General features: G+C 39.2%; 1 pseudogene; it reads left to right on the forward strand.

Moving 5' to 3' along the window:
• Positions 1 to 108: 108 nt before the first annotated feature.
• On the forward strand, positions 109 to 12630 carry LOC121260129 (annotated as a pseudogene).
• Positions 12631 to 16449: the final 3819 nt, after the last annotated feature.

A 16449-nucleotide genomic window follows, 5' to 3' on the forward strand; every position in this document is an offset into this window, starting at 1 on the left:
GTTGTTTTTTGTATAGAAGTTTGGAAAAATTGCAATGATTAGTTTGAAAAAGTTATTTTGATTAGTTTGAAAATGTTTTGTTTGAATGATGTTTGGGAAGGAAATGAGATGGGATGGGATGAGATGGAAATTGTTTCCAAATATCTCCTTAAGGTTTCAGATCCTGCAAGACTTTATGGAACGAGTTTTTGGAAATTTGAGGTTCTTTTCCTGGGCATTACAATGACATTTGCATTGTGGTTATGCGCCCATCAGTTGATTTCGTCGCCTTTACACTGTATTTGGAGTTTTGTTCCATTAGGGTGTACAGCCGCATCATACAAGTTGCTTGTACCATGATTTCAGATTGAAATTTAGGAGTGAAAAATCTCAAGGAAATTTTAGGTGAACTCATATCGGTACATTTCATAGACATTAGAAATTTTGTTCGCAATCTAATTTCAGCTGCTAGATGAACATATTTCTTGATTTTATGTATTTAGCTCATTACCATAGGTGTGCTTGATTTCATTATTTGAATATGTGCAGGTGCAACTATTGTGGGGCTTAATATATAATTTTAGCTATTAAACACGGAGGTTAGTATTAGATCACCGAGCTTGTAACACTATGCTTTATATTTTCCATTTATAGCCGTGTATCCTATTTTAAATCCTACAAATAGTAGGTTGCACTTCTGCAATACTAGAACTGTATTATCGATACATATATTTCAATTTTCTGATATTCTTGCTTGTTAGACATGTGGAGGTGATGCTGGAATTATAGATGTGGACAAGACCACAGAGACATTGGAACCTAAGAAGATGAGCAGTGGAGGATTGTGTCTTCCTAGGAAGGATAGAGTGGAGTTTAGACCTCCAGAGAGGAAATCTCTTTTAGGTGCGCTAAATTTGCAAATATATGATAATGTACAATGTAATCACACTGATTTTTTTTTTACATGTTTCCTATCAGTTTGGAGTCGGAGAATCCTAGTGCTTTTCTTCCACCAATATTAATTGGAACTATACTCACACGATTGATAGGCAAAAGTTGCTGTTTGTTACACTAATTGTAATTTACTACATAACAGGGTCAGATGTTCTTGCTATTGCAAAACGAGCAGTCTGTCGCTAATGATGGATTCAAGGCTCCAAGAGAAAGAGTTGCTTCTGTTTTGGCATCTTTAGAGGAAAAGGAGAATTTTGAATCCTCTGGATTAGATGAAGTTGGAAGTAGTGGAAACAATGGTAGATCCAATCATGCTAGTAGGAAATATCGTGAATCAAATGCAAGCAAAGTAGGTAAAACTATGTTTTTATATTAACCAGGCATTTTACCCTTTTAAAGTTATCCGGACATGATTAGCTTGCGGTCTAAGTTATCATATGCTGCAGTATCTTCTTTATGTCTAACACAATGTGGGTTATATAGATGATCAAGTAAATTTTTCCTGAAATTGCAGTCTTGAAATTTTCATTCTTGATATACGACCCAACAATAATTATTAGTAATTTGTTTCTTTGTGTTGTCATTTAGGCCTTGTTTGAATTCAAAACCCACCTCAACTCATCTCATCTCATCTCATTATTATAACTTTCCCAAATTTCCACGCAAAATTTAATAAACATTTCAACTTTTATTCTACTATTCACAAACCATCTCAACTCATCTCTGAATCCAAACCACTCCTTAGTTAAAAAGCATTGCCTCTTATGCTTCAGGAAGGTGTTTTGGTAGAGTATGTGTTATGATAATATTTTAGGGGTTGGCTCAAGCGGTAAAGGCCTTAGTCTTGGTAGTATGCTTCTTCCAAGTGTAAGGTTAAAATCCTCTTGGGTGCAAACAATTTCTAGGGGCCATTAGACTAGGGGAACTTCCCCTTGAATTATCCGGCTACACTTGCGAGAAACTCCTTGCCGAGGGCCTATCCACTGATAGGCCACGTCATTCAACAAGGTCCCGTAAACCAAATCCCAAGTATTTGGGATAATCTGGGACGTGAAGGACCATGCATGCGGCGCATGCGGCATGCATGCAACAAGGAAGGTATATGAGACTGGGTCGTGGCCAGTGTGAAGTTACGCACGAAAGGGTCTTCGGTAGTTACGCATTTTACGTCAATTTCTTTCCGTTAATTTTATTCTGTTTTTATGCTCTGTTTTATGCTCTGCTTTACGGGCATTGCGTTCAGTTATTAGTACGCACGTTTTCCTTTTATTTCGGTTTGCAGTGTACATGATTCTGCTATTTAAGCAGACGTGAATCATTAATGAAATTTATGCAAGTTAATTCAAATCTGTGGTACATTCTCACCCGAAGAGAAAACAAATTATCTTAGTATTTTTATTCTCTAAGTTTGGGACCTATCAGCACCCTTGGGATTTGTCGGTGCCAAGAAAAAAAAAAGTGTTATGATAATATTTTAGAGAACAAGGTAATGCATGCACTCGACATCATCACTTACCATTACCAGATTTAAGATGAATTTTACTTGAGGAGTGAAACAATAGTTGTTTACTGTTGTATATTTTCTTCAGAAGAGATATCAAGGGCCAAGGGGATTGCATCAAATCCTTCATTTAAAAGTATACTCCTCCAACTCTCTATTACCATAACTTCTTTCCAGAATGATAGTGACCCATGTAAAGGTTTGCTTGTGCCATAAGTATGAAAATTGTTGAAGGTAAATGTTTAATCACTTTCTAGCTCCTAATTTGTTACTAGGTGTCCTCTGTTGTATACATCCTGTATATTTGGGCTATGCCTATTTATTTGTTTCGATAAAATTTTATTTTACTTATTAAAAAAAGTATGAAAATTGCATTTCTCGTATAAACATGTATTTGATATGCTTTTGATTAATCAATTGCATATAGTATGTATCACTTTATTCAGTGTGTGGCAACGGTTATATTCCTTTCTGTTTTCCTTTTCTATCTTTATTGAGCCAAAACTATGTATTCTTTGCACTTTAGGAAGTATAGTGACTCAAGAAGAATAAGTTAATGATACACCTCAGTCTCATCACTTGAGTGAATCTATGTCTTCAGATGTAAGTTGATATTATATCGTTTTATCCCATTTGTATTGAAATGACTGGCTTGTCTAAAAGTTGAAAAGAAGCGATACTTACTGATATGAGGCAAACTGCCATGCATATTACTCCTCACTAGAATACCAGTTACTCTCAAATCTTTGGATGCTAAGGACAAGCATAAATTAGCCATAGCTCTACATGCACCCGACCTCTCACGAGGGAACTGAGTAACATCAAAGCCTCCGCTGTTGCACTAACCAGCTTATTAATTCAGCCAACTCCATACCATGGAGTTGGAGTTGGAGTTGGAGCCATTGAAACACCTAACTACAAGAATGTGAGCATGACAGCGATATCGATGCACTGGGTATAGGATTCAAGTTAACACATCTTACTTGCCTCTTGTTCTTGAAAGCTTTTGTTTATTTCTGGTAGCCTTCGCAATTCTATGTACTCGTTCCTAAGTCTATCGTCAAAATTATTTAATTGAATCATTGGTGGTAGGGACATTTGAAGGTTTGTAAGCATCTTCAAAAATACGAATTGCTGTTTTTGGTGGTAAGTGTAGATAAATTCATGACACTTGAAGTTGAAAATGGATTTGTTGTTCATGCTTTAATTAATCTGATTGTAGCTTGATGCTTAAACTGTTGGGTTGCTTCACCTTGGTTTTAGAATATGTGCTCCTTGTAATTAATGCTACAATATATTACTTCATTTGTTGTTGACAAATATAATTGATCTGCTGTTTGTTTCTCCATTTCAAGGGTTCAAATACACCCATTAGAAGTCACCAGAATTATCGGTCTAGGAGTCCCATGTATGACAGAGATAACCGAGATATTGAAAGAAAAGATTACAGGGATAACAGTAGAAGTGAAAGAAGAAGAGTGAGTTATAGACAGTGTTGATAAAGAGAATTATCATAGAAGGGAAGCACATGTTCGGCATGATCAAGACCATGACGGAGAATATGGAAGAAAACGAAGCAGATATGAAGGGTCAAAGAGGACACCTGGTATGTAATACTTATCTTTGGTTTTGCTTAATGTTTTTATCATTCTTGCAAATATAGAAAAATGGAAGAGGACATGGTATGGATGAATATTATGTTTGAAATTGAAAATCCTCACCAGTTCCAGAAACTGGCCTTTGGAAAGGTGACCTATAAGGTGTTGAATATACACATAGTTCATTGAAAAGGGACTTGTAAAAAGGAAAATGAAGTAAAGAACATATGCATACTATCTATTCAATTTGTTAGCATTAGTTAATCGGGGACACTTCTGTATATCTTAAAGGCGTACAGTATTGCTCAATCTAATTCAAATCTTGTAGGTAGATCTGACTGCGATGATGGAAGATGGGAATGGGAAGATACACCACGCCGGGATAGTCACTCTCATACCAGTAGGTGCCACAACCCTCACCATCCCCAATGCTAGTTGGGGCATCACCAGAGATGCACATCTAGTTTCCCCATGGTCGGGTGGCCAGACACCTCTTTCTGCTGGTATGTTCTATAGATGTGAATGACTCTTTGTATATGTCAAATACAAGTTACTTTCAATGGAACTGAGTGTTTATGACCGTTTCTGTTGATTTTGGGCCTGTGACTTTGGCTCAATAATTGTTAAGCGCAGGTTCTGCCAATCCTCGCTGGGGCCATGTCTCTCCCTCTCCAGTTCCAATACGTGCTTCTGGATCCTCCATGAGATCCTCAAATTCTAGACATGGTGGAAGGTCCCATCAACTTGATTTTTCTACGGAAAACTCAGAAGCATTTGAGGTATTATGCTTGTGGTCGAGGAAGTTTTCTTCTCCTCTTCCTTTCATTTATTCTGGGGGAATAAGAGTCATGCATGTTAAACTCTGTTTCAAGAAAGTATGTTTTATCTTCTTCACCTTGAATAATGGTGATGATTGTGGATTTCCTTGCCTCAATAATTCACATGCTTTCAATCTACTGGATTTTTCATTATTAACATATGTGCAGGATGGAGGTGCAGATAAGTTTGATGCGTCTGAAGAAAACAATTACGAGATTACTGAAAGTATGCGTCTGCATATGGAATACAATTCAGACCGTGCATGGTAATTAGTCAGTGAATAAGTCTTTCTTAGTTGATAATATTTGACTTTTTGGTATGTACTGCATGACCACATCTAGACGCTGATTGTCGTAAAAGGATACAGGCATGATAACATGAAGCCATGGACATCATTTTGCTGCCATGAATTTTTTCAATTTGCAATTCATGCTCACAATCTTTTGGAATCTTTTACTTGACAAAAATTATAAAGATTGGAATCTTTGACCAAGCAGTAAATTTAATTGGCTTCTTGTTTTCTCTTGTATACTTCCTGTGGACTAGGGTTACGCCTTTTTATTGATTCAATAAAGCTTTATTCTTACAAAAACAATTAACTGTTTTCTTCGATGTAGAACTAACTCGTCCAGGACTTTTTCTAGCCAAAAAAAAGGACCCATTTAGAGATTTAGCTTTATTTGTAAGGCTGTACAGAAGCCTGCGGGACCGACCGTCGCTGACATGGACCGGCCTTTGGAGTCTGGAACCAGTCAAAACCAGTGAAGAACCGGTCGGCCGGCGGTATAAATTTAATGAAACCAACGTTGGCCGGTTCGATCCTAGTTTGAACCAAACGCAAACCACTGAACCGATCGATAATATATATTATATATATCTCTTACATAAAACGATGTCGTTTCACTTAAGTGAGTGAAGCGTTGTCGTTTTACACCTACAGTTTACAAACAAAAATTAAAATGAAATGACGCCATTTGGTTTAATACACCAAACGTCGTCGTTTGGCTTTAGGGTTTAATACCCTTGCATCCCCACTCCCCTCCACTCTCCTCCTTCTCCCTCACGTCATTTGACTTTAGGGTTCTCATACTCTCTCACGCACAGTCGTCGCCGCTGCAAGTCTCTCCTCTCTCACGCCGTGCAGCCTCTCCCTCCAACAACCGACGGCATCCATCTTGCCCTCTCTCTCACAGAGCGTAGCTTTCCTCCGTTAGGCGTTAACGTCTCCTCCCTCCCTTTCCCTCTCCTCTGCTCATCTCGCTGAGCTCTCTCATCTTGCCGCCCATGGAATAATTTGGGACTTCAAGTGGTTATTGTGTTGAGTTAATGGTTTTGTAACTTTGTTTTTTGGATTTGTTAGTGTATGGTGAATCGGTGATGGAAAAACCAAGCTTGTCCATTTTTGGTGTTTGCTGATGGAAAACCGATTCCCCAAACTGCCGAATCGATCGATACCAACAGCCAAATTCCAGTTGGTTTTGGTCGAGAATAGTAGCACATTTTCTCCTTGTCGGTGTGGTTTCGGTTTTGGACCAAAACCGCACCGATACATTTGGTTTACAGCCCAATTTATTTGTAAATATTCTATCTTTGATTTCATATTAATTCTTTTATAGATAAGGGGCTGGACCGAGTCGTGGGTTTTGGTGCTGGGTCGAGAATGGATGAGGGAGGGCGGGGGGTAGATCCTTTGGGTTTGAAGGCCACAAGTGTGCCCGGCAAAAGGGCGTTTCAGCGCTGTCACAAATAGGGTCGTTGGACGCTAGCATCTTTGTCCATGCCAGTGTCACTATGCCTCCTAAGGGAGCAGTAGGGCGTTAGGCACCAGCTGCAGATGGGGTTGGTAATTCTGTCCAGGGTTCATTTTTAGTTGAAAACGGGGGTCCCTCCAGGATCTTGAGTACTTTGGAAGAAATAGTCGAGCCTCTTTTAGAAGATGCAACGGGGTAACAGAAGGTAGTGCTTCCCCTATCTGTTCTATGCCTCCTAAGGGAGCAGTAGGGTCTGACAAAGTGGCACGGCAATGATCGTCGGGGGATGGAGCACATACAGAAACAATGGACAACAACCATATAGCTATCGAGCAACCATATGGCAGGAAGGAAATTATCGGTTTGTCGTTGGTGCCTCGTGTGGGGGAAGGTTTAGAGTCGGGAATGCAGTTGGGTACTGTGGCTGGGGATAATGTCGTTCTCCTGGTTTCTCTTCCTCCGATAAATGATATAGCAGGTCCACCATCGGATTGAGTTCTGAATAAAGTTAACGGGTTTCAGCAAATCCTGGGGCTTTCACATGGAGAATATGAAGACCAATTTAAAGCACTACTCACTGCGATTGAGGCGAGTCACACTCTTGAAACCAAATCAAATTTTAAGAAAAGCAAAAAGTTAAAACGTCTTTCATGGGCAATCAACTACAATGCTAAGGGAGGTAGCTCAAGTCGAGGGAAGACTAAAGAGAGGGCATTGTGAAGACATTCTTGTAGTGGGATTTTCGGGTAGAGGATTAGTTTTACGGGAAACAAGGGGCTGGGGTTGGGGAGGTATGTTACATTCCAATTCGGGCTTGGTGTATTTTGGGTAGGTTTAATGGGCTTTTTGGGTCATTAGGGGCTCTCTAGTATGGGCTAGGTGTTTTCTTGTATATGTTCAATGTACTTGGTTATTCCTATTGATATATATAATATTTTTACTTATAAAAAAAATATATTAAATCCTTTTTTTTATTAGTAAATTTTATAACATTTATTAGGGCTACTTAGTTGTCAACTTATTATATTGATAAGCAGTTGTCGACTTCTTTTGACCACACTTTATTTTATAGGTATGACAGAGAAGAAGGTAATACAATGTTTGATGCGGATACCTCATCATTTTTTCTAGGAGATGAGGCTTCTTTCCAGAAGAAAGAAGCAGAGCTGGCCAAAAAACTGGTATTTTAAAATGAATTGTTAGTTTCTGGAAATATGCTTGAATGATTTCATTGGTGAATAAATTTTGTACACCACAGTTACGTTTATTGGTGCATGCATGTGTCTGCCTGTTATCGTTCTCAAATATAAATGCAAAAGTATAAACTGTTTAAGATAGTAGTGCAGTTGGGGATTACATTGGAAATCTACATTCTTTTCATCTCCCATAAGGAGTTGTGATCTCCATTACAGGTTCGCAGAGATGGTACCAAGATGACACTTGCTCAGAGCAAAAGGATGTCTCAGCTCACTGCTGACAATGCTCAGTGGGAGGACCGGCAACTATTGAGATCTGGAGCTGTTAGAGGGACAGAGGTGCAGACGGAATTTGATGATGAGGAGGAGCACAAAGTTATTCTTCTTGTACATGGTAAGAAAACTTACAATAAGCCTTCTCAATTGGTTGATGGATTGAATGTCACTTTGCTGCTTAGGGAATCAGTGTCATGAAGTGCCGCAGGGATAATTGAGAAAAGATATGTCTACCTCCTCGAGCTAAAATATCTCCCATCTTTTCTTGTAACAGATACTAAACCTCCTTTCCTAGATTGGAGAGTTGTTTTTACTAAACAAGCAGAGCCAATCATGCCACTAAAAGACCCAACGTCTGATATGGCTATAATTTCACGCAAAGGATCTGGTTTGGTTAGAGAGATTCATGAGAAGCAGAGTTCGAAAAAGTCACGCCAACGTTTCTGGGAGCTTGCAGGCTCAAAACTTGGTGATATTCTTGGTGTTGCAAAAACAGCAGAACAAGTAATGGTGCTTTTGAATGAAGATATGACTTTGACCCTTTTATAGGTTTTAAGGTCTCTTCATTCTCTTTCTGTTTTTTTTCCTTTTGTTTTGTTTTTTTTTTTTTTGAGCAGGCACAAGCTTAAGACTCATCTTTTTATCTTAATGCTAGATTGATGATGATACTGCTGTAGTGGGCGAAGAAGGTGAAATTGATTTTAAAGAAGATGCGAAGTTTGCCCAGCATTTAAAGAAGGGGGAAGCAGTGAGTGAGTTTGCAAAGTCAAAAACACTAGCGCAGCAATGACAGTATCTGCCAATATATTCTGTGCGAGATGAGTTATTGCAGGTTTGCCATTACTCCCTTGGCACATGTATGTTTGCTCCTAATGACTGATCACTGCTTGCAGTCGTGTCATTGAGGCAGAAAGGAATATCTATTTTTGAAATTGGTGATTGAGCTTCGGGTTCTTAAAATCTAGGTTTTGGGGATCAATTAGTCTAACCTTATTCTTTGAATGATAATAAATTGTTTTTTTTTTCGAATATTAACTACATGGTTTCGACCACCCAATTCTTTTCTTCTTTGGAGGGAGGGGGGGAGGTAACATAAGAATTTACATTTGGCATCAAGTAATCAGCAGATATCTGAAGTATCGCCATAAACAAACTACTTTAGATCGGCACGCTTTATATCAAGTCTGAACTAATTTTACAACCAACCAGTGGTAGTGCCACATCATAAAAAATACTAAATTTTTTTTATTTGAAATTCAAATTTTACACAACTGCCCTTCATTTAGAACGGATTTGCAAAGAGTTATAAAAATATGTACCATGTGTATCATCTGATGATTGGTTGAAAAAGCCTGTTAAATAATAATTTGGTACTTAGGGTTGTGCCCCTTTGTGCTCTTAATAAGATTGAATTACTTGTAAAAAAATAGTTCTTTGTTTTTTTTCCTTAATTTATTTTGTCGCATACATTGCTTGGAATTCATTTTACAAGTGTATTTCAGAGTCCTGTATATTTTTCTCGTTTATCAAGTACCCTTCAAACAATTTATATTACTCTTTGATGTGTCCTAGTTCTGTTTGAATGTATATTGGAAAGGTAATTCACGAAAATCAGGTGGTGGTGGTGGTCGGAGAAACTGGTTCAGGAAAGACAACCCAACTAACACAGGTTCCTTCAAGCTTTATTAGTCGAACTACTATTATTTTGATCATTATTTATGTTGCCATTAATGGTTGAGGCATTTGGCCTCCTAAACTGAAATATGATATTTGGATTTTGTTGACAGTATCTGCATGAAGATGGCTACACTACAAATGGTATAGTTGGTTGCACCCAACCAAGGCGAGTTGCAGCTATGAGTGTTGCAAAAAGAGTTAGTGAAGAGATGGAGACTGAACAGGGTGACAAAGTTGGTTATGCTATTCGTTTTGAGGATGTGACTGGGCCTAACACCACCATTAAGGTGATTTTTTGGGTACTCAAAAGCACAGTTGTTGAAATTCGTAGCACTTTCAATTGTGGCTTTTTCTAATGGATTTTCTTCTGTAACTTCTTATTATTCTTGATGATTGTTGATATAACTCATGCTTTTTTAAGGGAATGAATTTTGAGTTGAGAGATTGCCTTTATATGATTATATGCTAAATCTTTGCTAGTTCAATATTACAGTACATGATGGATGGAGTACTCTTGCGTGAAATGCTCAAAGATTCTGATCTAGAAAAGTATTGTTATGGGAAGTAGGAAATTTTTTCTATCTTTACATGTAGCTGTTCAATTACCATCAGAACACAATTATTTACTGTCAAGGTTATTACTGTTGCAGTGTCATCGTGATGGATGAAGCCCATGAGAGGTCACTAAGGACAGATGTGCTGTTTGGGATACTGAAGAAAGTGGTGCTCAACGTCGTGATTTCAAACTCATAGTAACATCTGCAACTCTGAATGCACAAAAATTTTCAAATTTCTTTGGAAGGTAACCTTGTCATTTGACCGCAACTCTATTATGTCATCGTTACCCCGTCACTTGCACCAAATTACTAATTTCTGAATTTGTTGCAGTGTACCGATTTTCCACATCCCCGGCAGGACATTTCCTGTTAATATCCTTTACAGTAAAACTCCTTGTGAAGATTATGTTGAAGCTGCAGTGAAGCAGGCCATGACCATCCACATCACCAGCCCTCCAGGTGACATCCTCATCTTCATGACTGGCCAAGATGAGATTGAGGCAGCCTGTTATGCCCTTGTGGAGCGTGTGGAACAGCTCATGTCATCCACGAAGAAAGCAGTTCCAAAACTCTTGATACTCCCTATATGTTCACAGCTGCCTGCTGACTTGCAAGCAAAGATATTCCAGAAAGCTGAAGATGGGGCCCGGAAATGCATTGTGGCAACCAACATTGCCGAGACATCTTTAACTGTAGACGGAATTTTTTATGTCATTGACACGGGTTATGGTAAGATGAAAGTATACAACCCTAGGATGGGTATGGATGCTCTCCAAGTATTTCCTGTCAGCCGTGCTGCTGCTGACCAACGTGCTGGACGTGCTGGTAGAACGGGGCCTGGGACATGTTATCGGCTGTATACAGAGAGTGCATACCTAAATGAAATGCTGCCTAGTCCTGTGTCTGAGATCCAAAGGACGAACCTTGGGAATGTAGTTTTGTTGCTCAAATCTCTCAAAGTTGAGAACTTGCTGGATTTTGATTTCATGGACCCACCTCCTCAGGATAATATTCTTAATTCTATGTACCAGTTGTGGGTCTTAGGTGCTCTTAACAATGTGGGGGGCTTGACTGATCTTGGATGGAAAATGGTGGAGTTTCCATCGGACCCCCCACTTGCCAAGATGCTGTTGATGGGGGAACAGCTAGGATGCTTAGACGAGGTATTGACAATTGTTTCAATGCTTTCAGTGCCATCAGTATTCTTCCGTCCTAAGGACAGGGCAGAGGAAAGTGATGCTGCGCGTGAAAGATTCTTCGTGCCAGAATCTGACCATTTAACGCTATACAATGTTTACAATCAATGGAAGGAACATCAGTATCGGGGAGACTGGTGTAATGACAACTTTTTACATGTCAAGGGATTACGAAAGGCCAGAGAAGTGAGATCCCAGCTGCTGGATATTCTCAAGACTCTAAAAATCCCTTTGACATCTTGTTGGCCTGATTCAGACATCGTGAGAAAAGCCATCTGCTCTGCATACTTCCATAATGCGGCAAGATTGAAGGGTGTGGGGGAGTATGTAAATTGCAGAAATGGGATGCCTTGCTATTTACATCCGAGCAGTGCTCTATATGGTATGGGTTGCACTCCAGGGTATGTGGTTTATCACGAGTTGATTTTGACGACAAAGGAGTATATGCAATGTGCTACGGCAGTGGAACCTCAGTGGCTAGCTGAGCTGGGACCGATGTTTTTTTCTGTTAAGGAGTCGGATATGTCATTGTTGGAGCATAAAAAGAGACAGAAGGAAGAGAAAACAGCCATGGAGGAGGAAATGGAGAATTTGAGAAAGGTGCAAGCAGAAGCAGAGAGACGAAACAAGAATAAGGAGAAGGAAAGGAGGGCAAAGCAGCAACAAGATGTCTCCATGCCAGGTCTGCGGCAAGGTTCTTCTACCTATTTAAGACCGAAGAAGTTTGGTTTGTAAGTAGAAATTGTACTGTATGAAATAGTTAATTGTGTTTCATGGAGGAGAATAGAGCTGTTGTCAACACGGGAAAGAAAATTGTTCTTGATTGTACAAGAGACATTGGATAAAAATATAAACAGAATAGTTAATTGTGTTTCTTACCATCCTGTTGGCAGCTAAGCTCCGCTTGATAAGATGATGTCGGCAGTGAGAGACCTAATGCTGTATTTACATGTGCCTTTCAGTTTTGGAATTTGGGGGATTCAAGCCTCCGAGAAGCAAATTTGAAGTTCTGTTTAATAGGTGCCAAAGTAGCCTTCTGCTTCAGATAGGCATAAAAAGCAATGTGCATGCATGTTGGAACACTATTCACATTCAAAAGCATAAAAATAAAAATATAGGCGTTGTATTTTGAGGGCATTTTTGTTAAAGACAGACAGCCTATCTTTTATTTCTTTGACGGGATCCACAATGTTCTTGAGGCTGCTCAGTACTACTTTATATGATTCAACTTTACTCGCCATGAATGCCCTTGAGCCTCAATAATTTGAACACTATATCGAGGATGATATCAACGATTTAACGTTTGGGGGTAGGACATTAATTATCATGTTTGTTTATTGGTAAAATGGTAATGTATTCGTGCGTAAACTACTCATAATTATCAGGAGGAATCTTTTGTAACAGAATTATTCCTTATAAAAGTGTATAAATACACTGCCACAGTACTTCAGAAAACTTCTGTGTCTAACATGGTATCAGAGCAGCTCGACTAGCTGTCTCTTGATCCATGGCTATGCCCACATCTTCCTCTCTTCCCCAGCCTCACTCTTCCATACTTTCCTCCTTTTCTCACGTAGTTATCACAAAACTTACTACAGAAAATTATTTGCTCTGACAGTTTCAACTCTCTACATATCTTCAAGGTCAAGACCTCTATGGATACATTGATGGAACCATTTCTTGTCCTGAGCAAGCCTAGATTACCTTACTTGGAGGTGAACAGATCAACTGGTGCTCAATGTTTTGTTCTCTTCCCTCTCAGATTCTATTATTGGTCATGTGCTTTCATCAAGCACAACACGAGGGCTATGGCTCTCCATGAAATCAATGTTTGCGTCCCATTCACAAGCCAAAGAATTCCAAGTTAAATTTCAGCTTGCAAATCTTTCCCGTGGTGATCTTTCCATTATAGAATATTTTAGAAAGGTCAAAAACTTAGTTGACACACTGGTAGCAACAGGTAATCCTCTTCCAGACAAGGAATTTGTCACCTATCTTCTCATTGGTCTTGGAACAACCTATGAAACTTTTGTGACTTCAATCACCACGAGATCTGACCCTCTCTCATCACATGAGCTTTATTAATTACTGCTGATTCAAGAGAGTAAACTTTCTCATGTTGCTAATACTACTAAACCTTCCATTGAGTCTTCTGTTAATTACAGTAGCCAAGATCAAAGAGGAAGAGGTTACTTTCGAGGTGGAAGACAAGGCAGTGGACGTGGTGGCAGATTTCAAAACAACCATGGAGGTCGCACTTCATATAACTCCTCAGGAAACTTTTCTCAAACACATGGTGGCCAAAGATCCAACTACCAAATTTGCAACAAACAAGGGCATATTGCCCATTAGTGCAAATACAGATTCAACCACTCGTATCAAATAGATCCACCTTCCTCTTTCTATGCCAACCATGCCACAAACCATGCCTCTTCCACATCTTTTCCAGACCCAACTTGGTACCCAGATTTAGGAGTCGTTCACCATATTACCCATGATCTCACTAACCTCAATCTTCATAGTGAACCATACTCTGGTGCAGATACAATTCGTGTCGGTGATGGATCGTGCCTTCCCATCCAACATACTGGTGCAGCTCCCTTACTTCACTCTTTTTCTTTTACTTTGAAAAATCTTTTTCACGTTCCTTCTATTTCGAAAAACCTAATCTCTGTTTTACAATTTTGCATCCCTAACTCTTGCTTTTTTGAGTTTCATGCAACTCATTTCTCTTTGAGGGATTCTCAGACAGGGACAACCCTCCTCACAGGTCCAACTCGTAATGGCTTGTATGTCTTTCCCTCAATAAAATCTGTTGTTGCCTCTCTTAATCTCTATGAACGGACTACTCTCCTAACTTGGCATCAAAGACTTGGTCACCCCTCTCTTCAGCTCATCTCCAAGATCAATTACACTAATTGTTTGCCTCTTTCTCCATGCAGATCCTCCCGAAAATGCTTTGTTTGTCCTCTTGCAAAAATCCATCAACTAGCTTATGGGCCGAGCCAATCCATTTACACTAGGCCCTTGCAAATCATTAGTGTAGATCTTTGGGCCCATCTCTAGTTGTTTCAATCAATGGTTTTCACTACTACGTTTCTTTTGTAGACCATTATACTCATTATACATGATTTTTTCCATTAAAAATGAAATCCGATGTTCAAACTATCTTTTCATGTTTTTTGCCTTCCATTGAGTGTCTTTTTTATTGTAAATTAATTACTCTCCAAACTACTCGGCATTACACACACTCTCTTGCACATATGCTCATCAACAAAATGGGCTAGTAGAGCGTAAGCATCGGCATATTGTCGAAACTGGGCTTGCTATACTAGCTCATTCCTCTCTACCCACAACTTATTAGGTCAAAGCCTTCGAAACTTCTATCTATTTAATAAATATGCTTCCATCCAAAGCTCTAAAAACCAAATCACCTCATTTTATGGTGTATAATAAAGATCCTAATTACTCTTCCTTGAAAGTCTTTGGGTATGAGTGATGGCCCAACTTAAGGCCCTATAACAAACACAAACTAAATTTTCGCTCTGTAACATGTACATTTTTAGGATACAGCACTTCCCATAAAGACTATAAATGTCTTGAGCCCAACACAAATAGACTTTACATCTCTAGAGATGTAACTTTTGATGAGGTTCCTTTCCCTTCTTCAAACCAAAGCCCAGTTCCACACCAACAAGTCTGGCCCAAACTCAAGTCTCTCTTCCTCTCTTTCAACAATCTATTCTTGGTCCAGGCCTAGCCCATCATCTCAGCCCATCCCCTTTCAATATCCCGAACCCTAATTCCTCTCACATCCCTAATCTTTCACCCTCATCTTCTTCTGCCGCTAACACTCATCCCTCAAACTCTCCTTCCTCTCACACGAACTCTTTGAATCTCACTCTTCCTTTACAAAATTAATTTTCTTCTTCCTCTCTTGTTCCTCCCAGGTCTCATATCACCACACGGAGTCAAACCAACTCCTCTCGTCCACAGTATATCACATATGGCATGATTCATTACCCACGATGGACTTGCCTCAACACCACGGTGGCCGTTCCAGATGAACCTTTCAGCTTTTCAATTGCCTCCAAATTTCCTGACTGGTATGATGTTATGTCCCTTGAATATAATGCTTTGATTCAAAATAAAACTTGGACGTTGGCACCCCCTCTCCCTACTTTTAATATTCTTGGATGCCGATGGGTTTATAGAACTAAACTTAATTCTGATGGATCTTTTGATCGAAGAAAGGCTCTATTGGTAGCCAAGGGCTACCACCAACAATAGGGTTTGGACTATAACGAAACGTTTAGTCCTATTGTTAAAGCAACTACCATCTGTTTGATCCTATCTCTAGCTGTTAGTCAAGCATGGCCTCTACGCCAAATTGATATTCAGAATGCTTTTCTACATGGTACTTTCACTAACATAGTTTATATGCAGCAGCCTCAAGGGTTTATCGACTCTAATTACCCTAACTATGTCTGTAAGTTAAATAAGGCAATCTACGTTCTCAAGCAAGCTCCACGTGTCTGGTTTGCCCAACTCAGTACTTAGCTTTTGGACTACGGTTTTTCTGCTTCAAAAGCATATCCTTCCTTATTTATCCTAACTCATGGTGATCTGACCATTTACTTGTTGATATATGTTGATGTCATGGTTATCACCTCCTCACAACCGTGTGCTATTGATTCTCTCATTTCAGACTTGGCTACTGTTTTTCCTATTAAAGATCTTGGTACACTCTCTTATTTTCTTGATCTTGAGGTTAATTACACTAATACTGGCTTGTTTTTGTTACAACGTAAATACATCAAAGATTTGTCGGCTCGAAGCAATATGCTTTCAGCCAAGGCCATAACATCACCTATGGCAGCTTCTCTTAAACTGTCTAAATATGACTCACTTCAATTTTATGATTGCACTTTGTTTATAAGTGTTG

This window comes from Juglans microcarpa x Juglans regia, chromosome 4D (assembly GCF_004785595.1).
Source record: "Juglans microcarpa x Juglans regia isolate MS1-56 chromosome 4D, Jm3101_v1.0, whole genome shotgun sequence".
NCBI lineage: Eukaryota > Viridiplantae > Streptophyta > Magnoliopsida > Fagales > Juglandaceae > Juglans > Juglans microcarpa x Juglans regia.